Source organism: Octopus sinensis, linkage group LG18, assembly GCF_006345805.1.
Source record: "Octopus sinensis linkage group LG18, ASM634580v1, whole genome shotgun sequence".
Lineage (NCBI taxonomy): Eukaryota > Metazoa > Mollusca > Cephalopoda > Octopoda > Octopodidae > Octopus > Octopus sinensis.
Window position 1 is genome coordinate 51368150 of NC_043014.1, and position 17600 is coordinate 51385749.

Consider the following 17600-nt stretch of genomic DNA (forward strand, 5'->3'; position numbering starts at 1 on the left):
TTCTAATATTCTAAACAAAATCAATATTGAATGTATTTCAGTTTTGCAATAAGACAAATTAAAGAAGATCAACATAAAATAAAGCATTATTATTATTATTATTATTGTTATTATTATTATTATTGTGTCAAGTTTTAGTTTCAAGGAATAAAACGGAGATTATTTTCTCGGGTTATTTATTTATTTTTTTTATGTAATATTTTGTTAGTGGAAATTGTTTGAATAAAATGGTGATTGATTTCTTGTCAGTTGGGTAAAAAAAAAAAGAGAAAAAAGAACAATACTGAGAGGGAAAGAAGAAAAGAAGACAAGGTAGAGAGTGTGTAAGAGAAACAAATTGAATATATGTATCAGAAAGGCAGTGAGATAGGCTAAAAGGAGGGAATGTCATAAACCCTCAGAGAGAGAGAGGGAGTATTATATATATGTGTATATATATGTGTGTGTGTAATGACTACAAAAGATATGAGATCTCAAGTAGAAAGAAATAAACATATAATTAGGAAAACATCAACAGAAATGTCAATATCATTGTAAGCGTTTCACAGCGAAGTATATGAATTTTTTCATCAGCTGTAACATCATATTACTTTGTATATGTGTGTTTCTCTCTCTCACATACGCACACACACATGCACACAAACGTGTGGCCGAAACTGTAGTGATAATTGGACACTTGACTGGTGAATAGACAGCCACGAATGTTCAGTTCTTTTATCGTCCATCTGTCCGTGTGTTTTCATTGTCGTCCGTTACGTTCCTGTTCCGTTTTTTAAAATTTATATATAAATATAACAGCGTACGTACACTTATTGCTCAGCTCATATATAGAACATATGTATGTACGTACGTTAATGTTTGTATTCCTGTGGAGTTGTAATGAAAACAATTTTGCATTAACTTGAAGGATTATCCAATAACTTTTGTAGAGTGCATTTGGTACCTTTCAGAAAAAAGGTTGACAGAGAATTCGAAGCTTTCAATAGGTAGTCCGATGAAGTCTAGAAGGTCGAAACTTCGAAGTCCCCAACACGAATATCTTTTGTAACACATTACTTCATTCAGCGTCATACATTCATTTCTCTCAAATTCTCTCTCTAATCTTCAACTAGATCTGGTGTTGTTGGTTTGATCAGAGTATTGCGAATCTTTCAAAGATGTTCATCGATGTTATTCATGCAAACGTTTTGTCGTATTTATATATTTCATTTTTGGATTCGGTTTGCAAGATTCTTTATATGAGTTCGTGTGTTGAAGCATATTCTGTTGTCTCTGGGGAGAGTCATTTTCTTTTTGTGCCTTATAATATAACACACCCACCGGTAAAATTTCCACTCTTTTCTTATTTCTATTTTCCTAAAACTTTTGTTGCGTCTTGCAACATTTTCAATAGTCTTGATTATTGAAAAGGTTGCAAGACGCAACAAAAAAGAAAGCAGTGGAAGTTTTACCGGTGAGCGTGTTTATATAATTGCACGAAAACTAGGAAAGATATGAATGGCTGAATTATACACCTCTATGTAGGCGTTCAGACTGCATATATCGGAGGTCTGTCAATGATCAAAGTGGACCATGCCTCGCCGCATTGTATACACAGACCAATCAAGGAAAACTCGTAGCTGCTCATGCCTACGAGAATCGCCATCTTTACACCGCCAATATTTAATCAAGAGAATGGCTGCCAATTTAGGAAGATACAGTTTGGCACCAGTTACAGCCGGCATAAAGACTTGATTTCTGCGTAAATTTATTGACTCGATTTTAAATGGTTTGACCATTTTAAAATCATTTTTGAGTTAATGTCGAATCTCTTTCACTCCACCTACGCAACATAATGAATCAATGACGCAATGGTATATTTATTCTTCTCACGGGACCGCCATACCTTCAGTCTAGACACCAAACATCAATTACCAGTTTTTTCTCTGTGTGCATTGAGCGCATCTTTCAATGAATACACCCGAAAGTGATTTTGGTTTCTTCTTTGCAAATTAATGAAGCGTGAACAATTATTTAGCTTTATTTGTTTATTTTTTAATTGCTGGATGCTAGCAAACTACGTTGGATATTTATAAATAGACAGCAAGACTCATGGAAATGAAAATTCTATGTTTATAAATGTTCTTATTTCAATTTTGATGGTAATTCAGAGAATTGTATGTTGCTTGATGGTATAAATGATTTTGAATAAGGTTTCCTATTTCAAAACATACCAAAGACTGTCTTTAGCGTAATCACCAATCTTGCTTATTTTCCATTTGGTTTCATCATATAAGCCTGTTTAAGCATTATACCCGAGCCCATCCTGAGGCTATCCTGTACTGGCTTTAGTCATTGTACAGCGTCCATGATAGGAAATGATTTGAAATATAGTAGTCAGGCATATCAACTCCGATATTTATTTTCTAATGTCTCTAGCTTATGTCATTCCCTTTTGCCGAGACACTAAGTTATATAGACGTAAACAAACTATCATAGGTGGCCATGGGAGAAACACGTACACAGTTTTCGTCTACCAAGTTTACTTACAGAGTATTGGTCAGTCCGGGGCTGTACTAAAGACTTGCAAAAGACACTGCGCGGTGGTACTGAATGCAGCCATTACTATGCCAATGTGGGACGAAAATGTTATGAATATTTATTATTATTAAAGCTCCATGACGTTAATTGACTCTAAGAATACAAAACAATATTGCTGGTTTGTAATATAAGTAAGTAACTAGGCTTGTACTTCTGGTTTCCTTTTGACTGATTCAAGCTCATACAGGTAACTCAGATAACCTGCTGAAAAATTCCATTTTATCTTTCGGAGATGTACTTGACAGGCAAATGATTTGATCTGACGTTGTGTGCTGAAGCTAAAAAAACAATTAAAGCTCGGAATACATTTTAGCCATTTAAAAACACAAACTTTACTTAAGGCTTGGCATTAATCTTTCCGTCGCACCCTCGGCAAACTAGTCGCAAAAGCACCTCCACTGCATCTTCATAAAATCTCATGAACGCCGGAAACTTTATCCTTAATACATCAAAAAACAATAACCATGCATTATATTGCTTTGTTGTGGAAATTAATCTAATGTGACATTTTGTATGTATTTTAATTACAATATAATTTACCAAATGATTTACAATTCTTTTCTTTTATTTTTCAGGTAAGTTCACTGCGATATTCATTATTATCCTCCTATTCCGAGGCCGTGAGTGCACAATTCCTTTTTCTTTCTTATTTTGTAAATGCTATATCAAATTGGCGATTTGTTAAAATGATACCAAACAGGGTTTCAATCACGAAAACCCTTTCTATATTGATTTATTAAGTTATATAAAACACAAGAGTTCAGGGTGTAACTTTACCAATGTTCTTTATAAGTACTGAGAACTTAAAAGGCAGCAATCAAATAAATATTTTGACAGATATTTCTCTAACCAGTGTCTTTGTAAAAATTCTAAGATGTTCAAGTAACTTTTGAAATACTGTTCCAACTTTCGGTATGAAATATAGAATATGGTACCCATCCCACTTCAAGCCGCTAATCAACTACTTTTGTACACGGCGAGCTGGCAGAAACGTTAGCACGTCGGGCAAAATGCGTAGCCTTATTTCGTCTGCCGTTACGTTGTGAGTTCTAATTCTGCCGAGGTCGACTTTGCCTCTCATCCTTTCGGGGTCGATTAAATAAGTACCAGTTACGCACTGGGGTCGATATAATCGACTTAATCCATTTGTCTGTCCTTGTTTGTCCTCTCTGTGTTTAGCCCCTTGTGGGTAGTAAAAAGATATATTTTTGTACACAGTTATTAATGCATAATTTATTCATAACTTACGCATACTTTTATATATATGTTGTGTAAATGAAATACCCCCCCACACACACACACAAACAACTTTAGTTTTCTGTAAAAAATTCAATAAAGTGTTTCCCTGATGAAGCAATGATGCTAAACATTGAAATGCATTTGGGATGTCTACTGCTGAGTTCCAAACAACCAAGGTGATGAAATGTACGTAGTTGCAAATGATAGAAAGACACTTGCCCATTGTGCCACGTAGTGAGGCTAAACCCAGAACCATGTGTCTGGGGAGTAAGGTTCCTATCATACAGCCACGCCTAGATTTACGTGAAAATAATGCATGTAGGAATGTATGAAATGTCTTTAGATGCACCACACATGAGATGGTCTTGTGGGATAACTGTTACACCCCGGTAGACTCTTCACCCTTGTCGTGGTCTCCGTCACGGATCGGCACCAAAGTATAAGCGACGAGTAGCGTTGTTGTCAATCTGATGAAGTAGGAAGCGGCGGGCGCTGTGGTGGATGTCAAACGACGAGGTCGAGTGGCTCGACAATGGAAGAAACACATGGACACACGCTCATACACTTGAAAGGCGTTTGGGCGCTGGCTCTCCGGTAAGGAGCCGCTGAGAGAAAGAGAGACCGTGGAGCAGAGGTAGCTGCGAAGCTTTCGATCAGCGCGGGATGACTACCAACGACTTCTTTTGCATGTTCTTACTTATTCATCGGAGGAATGCTGTTGGCGTACCCGCTTCCACGTGGTCGATCCATCGTTCGCTTCAATATCGAACTCAGTGGTGAATAGACGGGACGTATGAAACAGATCAGAAATACATAACCAGCAATGTTACAGGTGATTGCAAAAGCTGGCGCCCACCTCACATCTGGTTTTTAGTCTTTGTGATTATTGGTTATGTGTTGCACTTTTATGCATGTGTAGACGTATATGTAAGCTATATACACATACATATATACACATAAATATGTATGGATATATCTGTATATGCATATATATACGTGTATATATAGATTTATGTATATTTCTGTATATATATATATATATATATATATATATATATATATATATATATATATATATAGCTTTGTATATAATGTGTATTTGTATGCATGTATATTTTTGTGTGTATGCATATACATACATATATGTATGTGTGTTTGTATGCATATATATTTATGGATATATATATATTTGTATTCGTATATATGTTTGTATGTATATATATATATACATAAGTTAATATACATATGCCATCATTTATAGATAACTGCTTCCAAAGATAACATCCGACTTTTCTTGTATAAATCTGTCTGTAGACGTCCATAAGACATGACATTTCTACAGAATCTTGTATACAACATGGCAGATTAATAATTTATGTCAGTGTATGTGGCTTATCTTTTCGTGTTTCAGTTACATAACACACACTGTATTCGTGTAAGTAAAGCGGCAGACAAATCGTTGTGATAAAACACCTGCACATGGAATGGAAAATACATAAATATCCTGAAACAGCTTATGAGCATTACCTATTTGGTAAAGTTGTTATAAATAATATATTGAAACATATGTAGGAATATATGTGTGAGTGTGTGCGTGTGTCTGTGTGAAGGTATGTTATACATGTATGTACACATATACATGTAAGTATGTAGGTTTTGCACATGCAGACACACACACATACCCGTATGTATGGAATATATATGTATGCATATAATATATATAAAAACTATGCACACATACGCTTATATATACAGACATATTTTTGAGCGTATATATCTATACACACATACAGTTATCTCTCAACATAAATATTTAGTGCGAATTGTATGTATGTAATATGCCAGAGTCTTTGTGTCGTTGCCGTATATTTGTCCTTGAAATATAACAATGCTTCTCAACTTACGTTTAAATTTATTTCACATCGACGTATCTCTGCTTCTCTCCTTAGTCTTGTGTTGATGCTTAGTAGAAATAGATTAACATTAGGATTATTTCCAAACATGACATGAACTCATAAATCATTCTCTGAAGATCACTTCGTCGTATGACATATATATATATATATATATATATATATATATATATACGCGCTACTAGAGTTTCATAGAAGAGTTCGATGAAGGCCATTGTCATGCAGACAGACAAAAGAATCTAATTGTTCACACCTTAACGATTGACTAATCTTTCGCACCAAGGCTCCTACCAAAGTGACAAGGCCAATTTAGTATGTAATTAGTCTAAATAAAATGTTATAATTTCCCTGTAGACAAGTATTGCACTTTATGGAACAGTTAATGAAGAGAGTCGCGTGTATCAATCAATCTTATAATTGCTGATATACACACCCTTTCAATTTTACTGATATTCGGATATAGAAGTAGACAGGCATTGTACGAGTTTCCATGCAGCTTGTACAATTATTTTGATTCGTGGTTATCCACAAGGAAGTCTTTAATCAGTTTAGTCATAGTTTCGGATGAAATACGATTGAATTTGAATATATCATGGCTATTCAGTTAAATTGACGTGAAAGAGAAGGCTTTTGTGTGTCAGTAAAATAGTATTACCTTTATTTCTAATACTTCTCGAAGCATTAAAGGACATGGAGCATGTTAAGCTCGACTTTATACAATTTATATCGAATATTTGACGGTATCTATACTCTATTAGGAAATATACTTCCTTCAAAGCATTTGGAAATGTCACTGTTCGAGTATATTGAACCATTGAAACTATAGGGTGGATTAAATCAGAAGACCTTATTTTCGTATATTTGCACTTTTAAATATTTGTGTTATGCTTTATGCAACATCGAACGGAGAAGACAGCGTTATTAACTGATTGTTTGTCATTCACATTCTAACACTTTTTCCTCTCCTGTCACTCTCGCATTTTCTATGGTTTCCGCTTTTTACTCGTTAGATGGCGCCCATGTTGGGGCACGGTTTTTCAGAATATTAGTTGAACGAACTGACCCCAGTACTTAGGTTTTTATAAGCCTGGAACTTAACCTACTGGTCACTTTTGCCGAACCGCTCCTTACTGAGACGGTTCTCAAGCAGTGGCGGATCATAAGCGCACACGCACAACTATATATATATATATATAATATATATATATATATATAATATATATATATATATATATAATAGAAATATTAAAATTACTAAGTCTCTTTAAAAGAGATTACGATAACTATTATATATATATATATATATATAAAATTAGTTTCAACGTATGTTCTTCACAACGTCTTTCAGCGCGAAGACACGAAACGAATACAAACCGTTTTTGCATTTGTTTTTTGTTTATTATTCGTCTGTGTTTTTGAGGTGTTTTCAACGTACAAAAAAAAAAAAAATATATATATATATTTATCGGATTTCTTGCATATCTTTCTATCATTCCTTGCTCATATACTTCGATACAAAAGTACAATAAGCATACACGAAATACAAAATCTTTACCATAAACAACAAAGATATTTCCATTTTCCAAAATGCGTTTTTTTTCCTCTGGCACTGATACACGTTACGTATATATATATATATATATATATATATATTTATATAAATATATATATATATATTATATATATATAGGAATCAAATTTTAATAGATTTGCACTTTCGAATCCGTAAAATTTTGTTCGTTTATATTTAATCCCACAGGAAATATTTTTACTTCTCCTCGTTTCCATCTCTAAAAATGTTAGAAGAATTCTGCTTCATGCTATATATATATATATCTGTGTGTGCTAGCTTTACAATAGCTGTTGCCAAGTTCTTTGTTACTTTACATTTATAATCAATGTACTTTCAGTATGCTAAACATACATTTATATCATAAATGGTGATACATTTGCCCACGTGCATGTACATATATACACACACAAATATGAAGATATTAACAAGATATATCCATATTATTTAAGTTCAGTACGAAATTGTTAAAAAATATTTAACAACTTCAAACAAAACTTGGGTTTATGAAACACACGCTCTGGAATTTATAAATGTGTGTGTGTGTGTGAATGTATGTGAATGCATGTATGTATAATGCATCGTAAATTTTTGATTGCACCTAAGAGATGTACTTCAGTTTCAGCTCGCAAATAGCAGAAATTTGAAATGTTGGCGAAGTATTTTTTTATATAGCTCTCAGAAATTATTCCAGGGAATGAAATAAAAGAAAAAATAAGTTTTAGGAATAAAAGATTTCCTATTAAGAAAAACTGAGTTGAATTGCGTTCACCACAAAAGAAAGCCAAATATAGGTTCTTTTAGATTAGTCAATGTTGGTGACCTAAATGAAGCTATTTGTAGATCCTCAGAAGTAATGAATTTATAAATGATCTCAGACACATGGGTTATATAAAGGGATATTTAAGTATTGCTTTAAAATGACTGCGAATGTAAAGTGGTCCAGTGGTTAGGTTACTTGGCTCACGATCCTAATGTAGTGGGTTCAATTAGCAGCAGCGCATTGTGTCCTTAAGCAAGACACGCTTTTTCGCATTGCTCCGGTTCATATTTAAATGTTTTTATTAAATTCATTCAGTTGTTAAACATAAATAGATAAATGTTAGAAAGAAATGGTTTTGATTTACTGTGAGGTGACTTTTGGCCAAGTCTTTATATAAAAAAATTGAAATAAACTTCATTTTCCAATGTTTTACCAAAAATGAAAAACTTATTTGTCACTAAATGCGACTAATGTATTAGAAACACCAACATTGCTAGAAATAAGAGCTAAAATGCTGTAATGCTGCAGCCAAAGCACATAATTTTATACATACGACCTCGGACGATTATAGACCCTGTTTGAATATTTTTGAGGGATTCTCAATCCGGGCAAAACACTTTTGGTTCAGTGGGCTAACAATAGTCGAGTACTAAAGAATTCCGCTTATTCTTATAGCAGGGTCCGGGGTTATATGTCACCATTCTCTATTTTAAATCCGTGGGCGTGCTCCAGATACACTGGTTTTTACTCAGTGATGTATAAGACGATGTATAAACAACGGTCATTACATAATTCCCTTTATTGCTTTATTTAAGATAAATACGTTCACAAAATGACACACGCATATATATACATATTATATACTTTCATTCAGTCATGTCCCATAGTTTGTGCTTTACGCGTCCAAGCTTGGAAGATTCTACATCATTAAACTGTTCTCTAGCAAATATTGTCTGTTAAGAGACTGAATCTCTAACATTGTATAAATAATGCAGTCACTGTGTTTTTTTTAATATACGAGAGTTTGGGTTTTTTTTCCAACATATTTGACAGTAGGTTTAGTGTGTGTGTGTGTTGGTGTGTGTCTGACTGCTTCTCAAAGGAGGGGCAAGCGTATACAATCCATATATTTCAGATAATTCGTTGATTTTCAATCTGATGAAAAACTCTGTTACTGACAAGAATTTTCTCAATGTTTAGGGGTTCGTTCAAGCGATGGCTTCATGCATTTCTTTTCTCTTGTACATTATTCACGGATAAATTCAATCAAGCCATGCATTCCGCTCAGTGCGAAACAAAACGATATATACAAACCACAGTGAAACGTCAACACAAAGAATACAACACCCAAAGAAGCAAACCATAAAAAAACGCTAAACGGTTCCGAAAACTGTTTACAGCGAAATAACGTTGTTAAACGTGGCAGAAGCTTTCAAGAAATTGAAAGCTTGTCTCAATAAATGCATGGAAGAATTAGTAAAGTGTTTCATGTTTTAATTTAATGACTCTTGTTTTATATTTATTGTTTTTTCTATTGCATAACAGTGCGTTCGCGCGTAGTTGTTTTTCTTCTCTTCATTGTATTGTAACCACTTATTTCCATGTAAAACCAAAATAAATAGAATAAATATATGAATAAACGATGCTTGTCAAAAAGGATTTTCTTTGGTTTTGCAAAAATTATTAAGTGGGCGCTAATGTATATATTGTTGTGAGCCGACTAGAAATTTGAGTTAATTTAAAATTTACACTGGGGATGTCGGAATAACTAATAATTATTTGAGTTACCAACTCTAGTTAAGAAATGTACATGAAAGACATCCATTAATTTCTTCTTCTTCGTCGTCTTCGTCTTCGTTTTCTTCTTCTTCTTCTTTTTCTCCTTCTTCTCCTTCTCCTTCTTCTTCTTCTTCTTCTTTTTCTTTCTTCTTCTTCTTCTTCTTCTTCTCCTTCTTTTTCTTTCTTCTTTTCCTTCTCCTTCTTCTTCTTCTTTTTCTTTCTTTCTTTCTTCTTCTTCTTCTTCTTCTTCTTAGTAGAGTAGTAGCGAGTTGGTTGAATCGTTAAAACGCAAGGTGAAATGGCGAGCGGTATTTTTTTATTATTTTTTATCAGTCTATCGTTCTGTGTTCAAATTCCGCTGAGATAAACTGAGTCTTTCATCCCTTCGAAGTTGATATAGAATACGTACCAGTTGAATCCTGTGATTGATGTAATCGACTTACCCCACTCCTCCTTCGAACTTACTGGCTACGTGCCAAATTTTGAAACCATTATTATTATTATTATTATTATAAGATTTTCTTTCAATTTTGTTTCCGATTTTGCCGTATGTTATTTTTCGCATTGGACAGAATATTTCACATTGTTATTTGCGCTATACCTTGGCGCTCCCTGTACCCTTTCACCACAACTTTCTCCCTCTTTCTTCCTGTTTCTGTTGCACCTGTATTTCAAAGAGTAGTGGAGGCGCAATGGCCCAGTGGTTAGGGCAGCGGACTCGCGGTCGTATGATCACGGTTTCGATTCCCGGACCGGGCGTTGTGGGTGTTTATTGAGCGAAAACACCTAAAAGCTCCACGAGGCTCCGGCAGGGATGGTGGTGATCCCTGCTGTACTCTTTCACCACAACTTTCTCTCACTCTTACTTCCTGTTTCTGTTGTACCTGTATTTCAAAGGGCCGGCCTTGTCACTCTCTGTGTCACGCTGAATATCCCCGAGAACTACGTTAAGGGTACACGTGTCTGTGGAGTGCTCACGTTAATTTCACGAGCAGGCTGTTCCGTTGATCGGATCAACCGGAACCCTCATCGTCGTAACCGACGGAGTGCTTCCATTCCATTTTCATTTCAAAGAGCCAGCCTTGTCACACTGTGTGTCAGGTTAAACACCACCGAGAATTACGTTAAGGGCATAGGTGTCTGTGGAGTGCTCAGCCACTTGCACGTTAATTTCACGAGCAGGCTGTTCCGTTGATCGGATCAACCGGAACCCTCATCGTCGTAACCGACGGAGTGCTTCCATTCCATTTTCATTTCAAAGAGCCAGCCTTGTCACACTGTGTGTCAGGTTAAACACCACCGAGAATTACGTTAAGGGCATAGGTGTCTGTGGAGTGCTCAGCCACTTGCACGTTAATTTCACGAGCCGGCTGTTCCGTTGATCGGATCAACCGGAACCCTCATCGTCGTAACCGACGGAGTGCTTCCATTCCATTTTCATTTCAAAGAGCCAGCCTTGTCACACTGTGTGTCAGGTTAAACACCACCGAGAATTACGTTAAGGGCATAGGTGTCTGTGGAGTGCTCAGCCACTTGCATGTTAATTTCACGAGCAAACCTCGTTGCCATAATCCACGGAGTGCCACGATATAAACAAGAACTGCATAAGAAAAAATGGGAAATGCCTTTAGTTTAAACGAAGCCCCACGTATACATATACATGCATACATACATTAATATATATATATATATATATATAGATACACACACACACACATAGATACATAAGTAAATACAAATGGTGTTAAGTTTTTTTATATCTACGTCACACCAAGGATCCACTGGTATGTCGGGTCTACAGTTATAAATTGGATTTGATACTTGTACATATTCGGTTTTATGTTATTAGATGCAGTCTATAATGTTTTATTTCATTGTGAGTTCTATGCGGCCGTACCTAGCCATTTTTGACACCCTCCAAGTTGATGTGACTTTATTCTTAAGCATCCTCAATCCTCATAGCCAAATTTTATATTTTGTTGAAGGGTTATATTAGGTTGAAGAGATTTGCACATCTACTGTGTGTGAAATTTCATTCACAAAAAATTCTTAGACCAGTGGTTATCGCAAAAGAAAAAATGCATTGCTCAAGAGATGAAATTGAACACCGATCCATGAGAGTTCCAATGACAGCTTCTTAAACCAGCAATCTTGTCTTCATTTCTTAAACTACACGTTAATACTGACATCTATGGATTAAAACACAAAGAACAACAGAAAAATAAATTCAAAATATAGCAATAAATAAAAAAAGGGAAAATATGAAGAAAAACCAAGTGGACAGATTCTATCGTCTGCTTCAATGAAATCCGCTTCATTTCCAAGTAATACAATGGCGCACACGATGATTTCTGATTTGCGTAGAGTGAAGCGGAAGAAAGCAATTTTCAGATTAATTTTACAGTGTGTAAGTTATATAATTTCCCGTTTTAGTGCACGTATCTTATTTACACGTCAGGTAACTAACAACAGTATCACCTTCACTTATATATTATCACCTTCACTTAGATATTAGTGCATTAGAAGCCTTGTGTAGGGCACACACAAAAGCGTGCATCATGTATGCACATATATACACGCACGCCCAGCAGCTATTTATATAATAGAGATCCAAAAGAGATTAACCTAACAAAATTCGAATTTTTACATAACGATCAGTAGGGACAATAAATCTGCATGAATGCAATCAATGCGTATACATTTAAAGTGTACACTCGTACACACACATATACCTACAAACATACGTACGCACATACATATATATTTCATTACATAAATATATATATTATATATATATGATAGATCCTTAGCCACTACACGCAGTTTTTTCCATCCTTGTTTTTCTCCTTGTTTTTTTGTATCCCTTTCTGTAGAAGAGCATAGACTCGAAACGTAAAAGACTTTTTCTATTCCTGAGCGTTATACTAATATATCTGTTTGTTTTGTACACCACCTGTCTTTTGTTTTTTTTTCGTAAACTCTCCCTATACATACATACATACATACATATATATATATACATGTATATATATAGGGAAATAGTTAAAACGTTGTAAGGATTAGGTATTGATAAAAATTGGCTACCTAAATTGTCCGGTGAAAGTAATTGTGGACCAAGTAAGACTTAAATTCATTCGCCGTTGCCTATCAATTTGTATATCGGAAGTTCAAACACCGAATAAATCCAAAATGAATTCACATAAAACTGTAGAATATGGTTCCCCTCACGTCTTTACTAATAACTGCATACATAGGAATATGTTAAGAAATATTAAGTTTAGAGATGTAGTTGTAATGGAATGAATCAATCCGCTTAATTGTAATTAGTAGTAGCAATAATAAAGATGAGTGAAATAATGAGAATGGCAATGGTAATAGTAATTAATGATAATGATGAGGACCATAATTATCAGTGATAATGACAATATGAACAATGGTAATGGAAAAAGTAAAATGAATCTGAAGTACGTTTCATGAATACAGACCACGTGTATATCAAATGTTTCTTTTCATTATACAGAAGGGGTTCCCAGCTCAACTTGTAATATTGACAATGGATGGATTGGGAAATTTTCTGGACGAAAAATCACTAGATAATTGGCTTAACCGGTTATATAATTGTAAAAACGATGAAGAATGTCCATTAGATAGTCAATGCTTAAGAACAGCCTAGTTTCTAAATACACACTAACGACAGAGGAATATACTTACTTTAATATAGGTTCCTGCATAATGAGTTTAAGTGGAGGTCATATAATCACCTTTCTTCGTTTAAATATAAAGTACAGTAAAAAATAAACGAAAACTTCACTTCTTTCTACCTAACATTACTGGAAAGAAGTATTAGAGATGATATCAAATGGGTTGTAATAGGCAGTGCACTAACGTATAATGGAAGGAAACTAAAACGCAGCCTATGCCGCGGGGAGACATTACATATCCTTACATCCAAATCTAACATCTTAAATTAAAAAAAAACGATTTAATGTCAAAATGTGCACATTAAGAATTTTAAAATCTTCCCAAATAAATGGAGTACTAATTAGTGTACCATATAATTAATGTACCATACTAAATAGTGTACCATAACTTGCATCTGCATTTCTCTGTCCAGTACAATTCGAATATTTAGCATACCTGGTATTATTTAGTAGATACAATAAAATTATTTCATCAACTTATTTATCTTAATTTTCTAATTATTGCTGTTAGTGTGTGTATTAATTTAATAAAGAATATTTGCGGTTGTTTAATTATTTCTAATTATCTGGAATTATTGTAAACATTCATTTCTATTTTAAATCTGTTAATAATCTTTTAAATTTTTTGTTTTCTTTATTTAACTTATTGTATCTTAATCATATTACAGCTATTTAAATTTTAAAAATAAATTTTAAGAAAACTAATTTTTTAAAACAGAATAGAATTATACATTGATAATATTCCTTTGGAATTCTTATTAAGTTAATCTTTCTTCTAGTTATTATATTTTAAATTAATACTGAAGAAATAAAATTTACACCGTTCCTAAATAATACATCTGTCAATAGATTGGTTCTACGTATCTTCTCCGCACATTTGAGTCAGTAATGATTTTAAACAGAAATGTGGTGGGGATTTTTGGGATAAAACATGTTTAAGTTGCCCACTGGGATACTTGGATCTAAGTGTCAAAGGACAATTCTATCACGATCTGACAAATACCATTCCTAATCATGTCTGCTAAAAAATATCTCTTACACCCTATACTGATCTCTGTGATTGCTAGTTTTACTACTAATGCCATTCAAATGTTTGTTTTGTAATTCAAGAAGGATGATATACCTTTGATAGGATGGCGTTAAATTTCTCTAATTCTGTAGTATCTTAGTTCATCAAATAGCTCGATTAATATACATGATTAAAGCATCGAAAAAATTTTGAAAATTGCCAATCTATCTGAAACGTACATAAGCTGATTAAATGGTGCATGTTCCTCCTTCCCAATTTTGTGTTTATAAATATGTGTGTAGGTGTGCATATACGTATGAGTGTGTTTCAAATTGCACATGCCTAAATATGCAACTACATTAGCAAAATTTAGGAGCATATTTACGTATAACTTATAAATAAAAGGACAAGAAAAAAAACAGATTTTTATGTGTTTACGAATGAAATCTCTTCTAAATCTATCTGTAGTTAAAGTAAGATTTAAGTGGGTAATCGAAGTGCTTTAGATAGAAAATTGGTCGGCTATGCGTTCAGATATTCTCCCAGAACTTCAATGCCAGCTATGCAGTCAATGGTATATCGATCCTCATCGATTCATTTCGAGCATTGTGCCAAAACAAAATCGGATAGTTTGCCATACCAACTAAAGAATTCTGATTGCATTGGTTTTTGTGTATGTACACGAAGGTTTAAAGAAGCAAAGTCAATAAACTTTACAGACCACCGGGGAAAAATCTCAAATACTAATTCTCAGCGAAATAGCGGATGGACGTATATATATATATATATATATATATATATATATATATATATATATATATCTGTACATAGTGATATAATGATTGGAGTGAAGGAGGTGGAGAGCAGAGTGAGTTGGAAAAAGCATAGGCGAAAGAGTAAAGCACAAAATTATCGATATATACATGACTACATTTAGATGACGCAGCAAACGTGAAAGTATGAAGACAGAATTCAAATGATGAGAAATTTTGTACTACATACACTTGTTTGTGTATAAATAACAGCGTCATAATATACATATATATACATATATATATATACACACATAACTTTACTAAATAACGAACTGAGGCAACTTAAAATATGGTGCTAATGAAACATATTTACTTCTAAAGTTTCGTGACTCAAGGGCGAAGAGTTTAACCTTTATAAAAGATTGAAATATATATATATATTTTAAATACGTATGTGAAAAGATATTTCCACAGCTATATAAAGAAGGAATTCACAAAATAGTATTTGATAACTAGCTTGACCAAAGGCCTTGGTTATTGAGTCACTTCTGTAAACATGCAACCGAGTATGATTATACATTCATATAATATATATATATACCTGTGACCTCAGATATATATATATATATATAAAAGAGGTCACAGGTATTTGACGAAACATTCACGGACAATCAGAACTGTAATAAACAAGTAAAGAACAAATATATGGTACGTGTGTTTATTTGGTATAAGGAAAATTACACCTGCCTTCGTCTTTTGGCTTTCTTTGAAAAATCCTACTATATATATATATATATCACGTGACCGACCAGGCTATCAGATGTTGCTACACATGGCTGGTCACAATGCGCTTCGCATTGTTTTAACCTTCAAATAACGCCATCCCGCTGGCTAAGCGAGCAGGCCAACAGAGGAAAGAGTGAGAGAAAGTTGTGGCGAAAGAGTACAGCGGGGATCGCCACCAAACCCCCCTGCCGGAGATTCGTGGAGCTTTAGGTGTTTTAAACACTCACAATAAACACTCACAACGCCCGATCTGGGAATCGAAACCACGAGTCCGCTGCCCTAACCACTGGGCGATTGCGCCTCCATATATCTATATATATATATATATATATATGTGTGTGTGTGTTTATATATATGTATGTATATAGGAATATGTGTACGTACACACACATACGCAATCACACAATACACACTTGCATACACACATGCAGGCGCGTCTTCCGAGTATATCGAAATAAATCTTACTGCAACAAAAACGAAGAATGGGCACAAAGCTCTCGCTTGACAAATTGTCTTCCAAAGCAGATAATCTTCGCTCTAACTCAAAAGAGAAACATGCGTTCATTTATATGCATTCGTCAGCGTTTAATATCTACATTCCTATAAAAATCGCCATGTAGTATTATAATTTATTCATATTTTACATATGGAAATCGTGAATAAATATTGCCTTCTTGATAGTTTTACAATAGCTCATGTATTGATTCTCTGCATTTCAGGTGGCGAAAGTGAGAAACTGTTTATCGGATAATCGGTTTTCTTGCAGATCTATATCAATAATTGGTGTATACATACATCAGCATATACACTGACACGCCAGCAAGCGCATACAAACGTGTGTATATAGATATATGCGTACGTGTATATATATATAATGTATGTGTATATATATATGTGTGTGTATGCGTATATATATGTGCATGTATGTATATATATGTGTGTGTATATATATGTGCGTGTATATATATATATGTATCTATATATATATAGATATAATGTATGTGTGTGTGTATGTATATATATATAATGTATGTGTGTACATATATATATATGTGTGTATGGATTTGTATGTTTGCGCAACGAAGGACGGAAAATGTCTTCCGACCAGATACAGAGAGAGAAAGAGTGTGCCAGCGCGAAGGAAGGATCGAATCTTGCTACTTTACACAAGAGATGTCAGATAAATGAAATGGAGAATGAACAAAAAGATAGACTGAAGAAGGAGGTTGAAAATAAGAGGTAGTAATAGAGTCAGAGGGAATACAAAGTCCGAAATTATTGTCAAGAATAGAAGGAAAGGAAACGCCTTTCGTAGCAGTCCTAACAGGAAATTACGAATATGTGAACTTGTAGAAGATTGAAGAGAGAAAGGTGGACTTGTCAATTAGAGATTCTGGTAGAAAACGTAACAATATTGAGCTTGCATTTCTGGAAGTATATTCGAACCACGAGGCCTTCTTCTTCTTCTTCGTCTTCGTCTTTTTCTTTTTCTTCTTCATTTTCTT

General features: G+C 34.2%; 1 protein-coding gene across 1 annotated transcript in view; it reads left to right on the forward strand.

Moving 5' to 3' along the window:
• Positions 1-3161: 3161 nt before the first annotated feature.
• LOC115221274 (neural cell adhesion molecule 1-like) overlaps positions 3162-17600 on the forward strand; it is an 832228-nt gene continuing 817789 nt past the window's right edge. The window contains exon 1 of the mRNA XM_036510603.1: positions 3162-3200. The gene's annotated coding sequence lies outside the window, so the exon portion shown is untranslated. The remainder of the gene's footprint in view (positions 3201-17600) is intronic.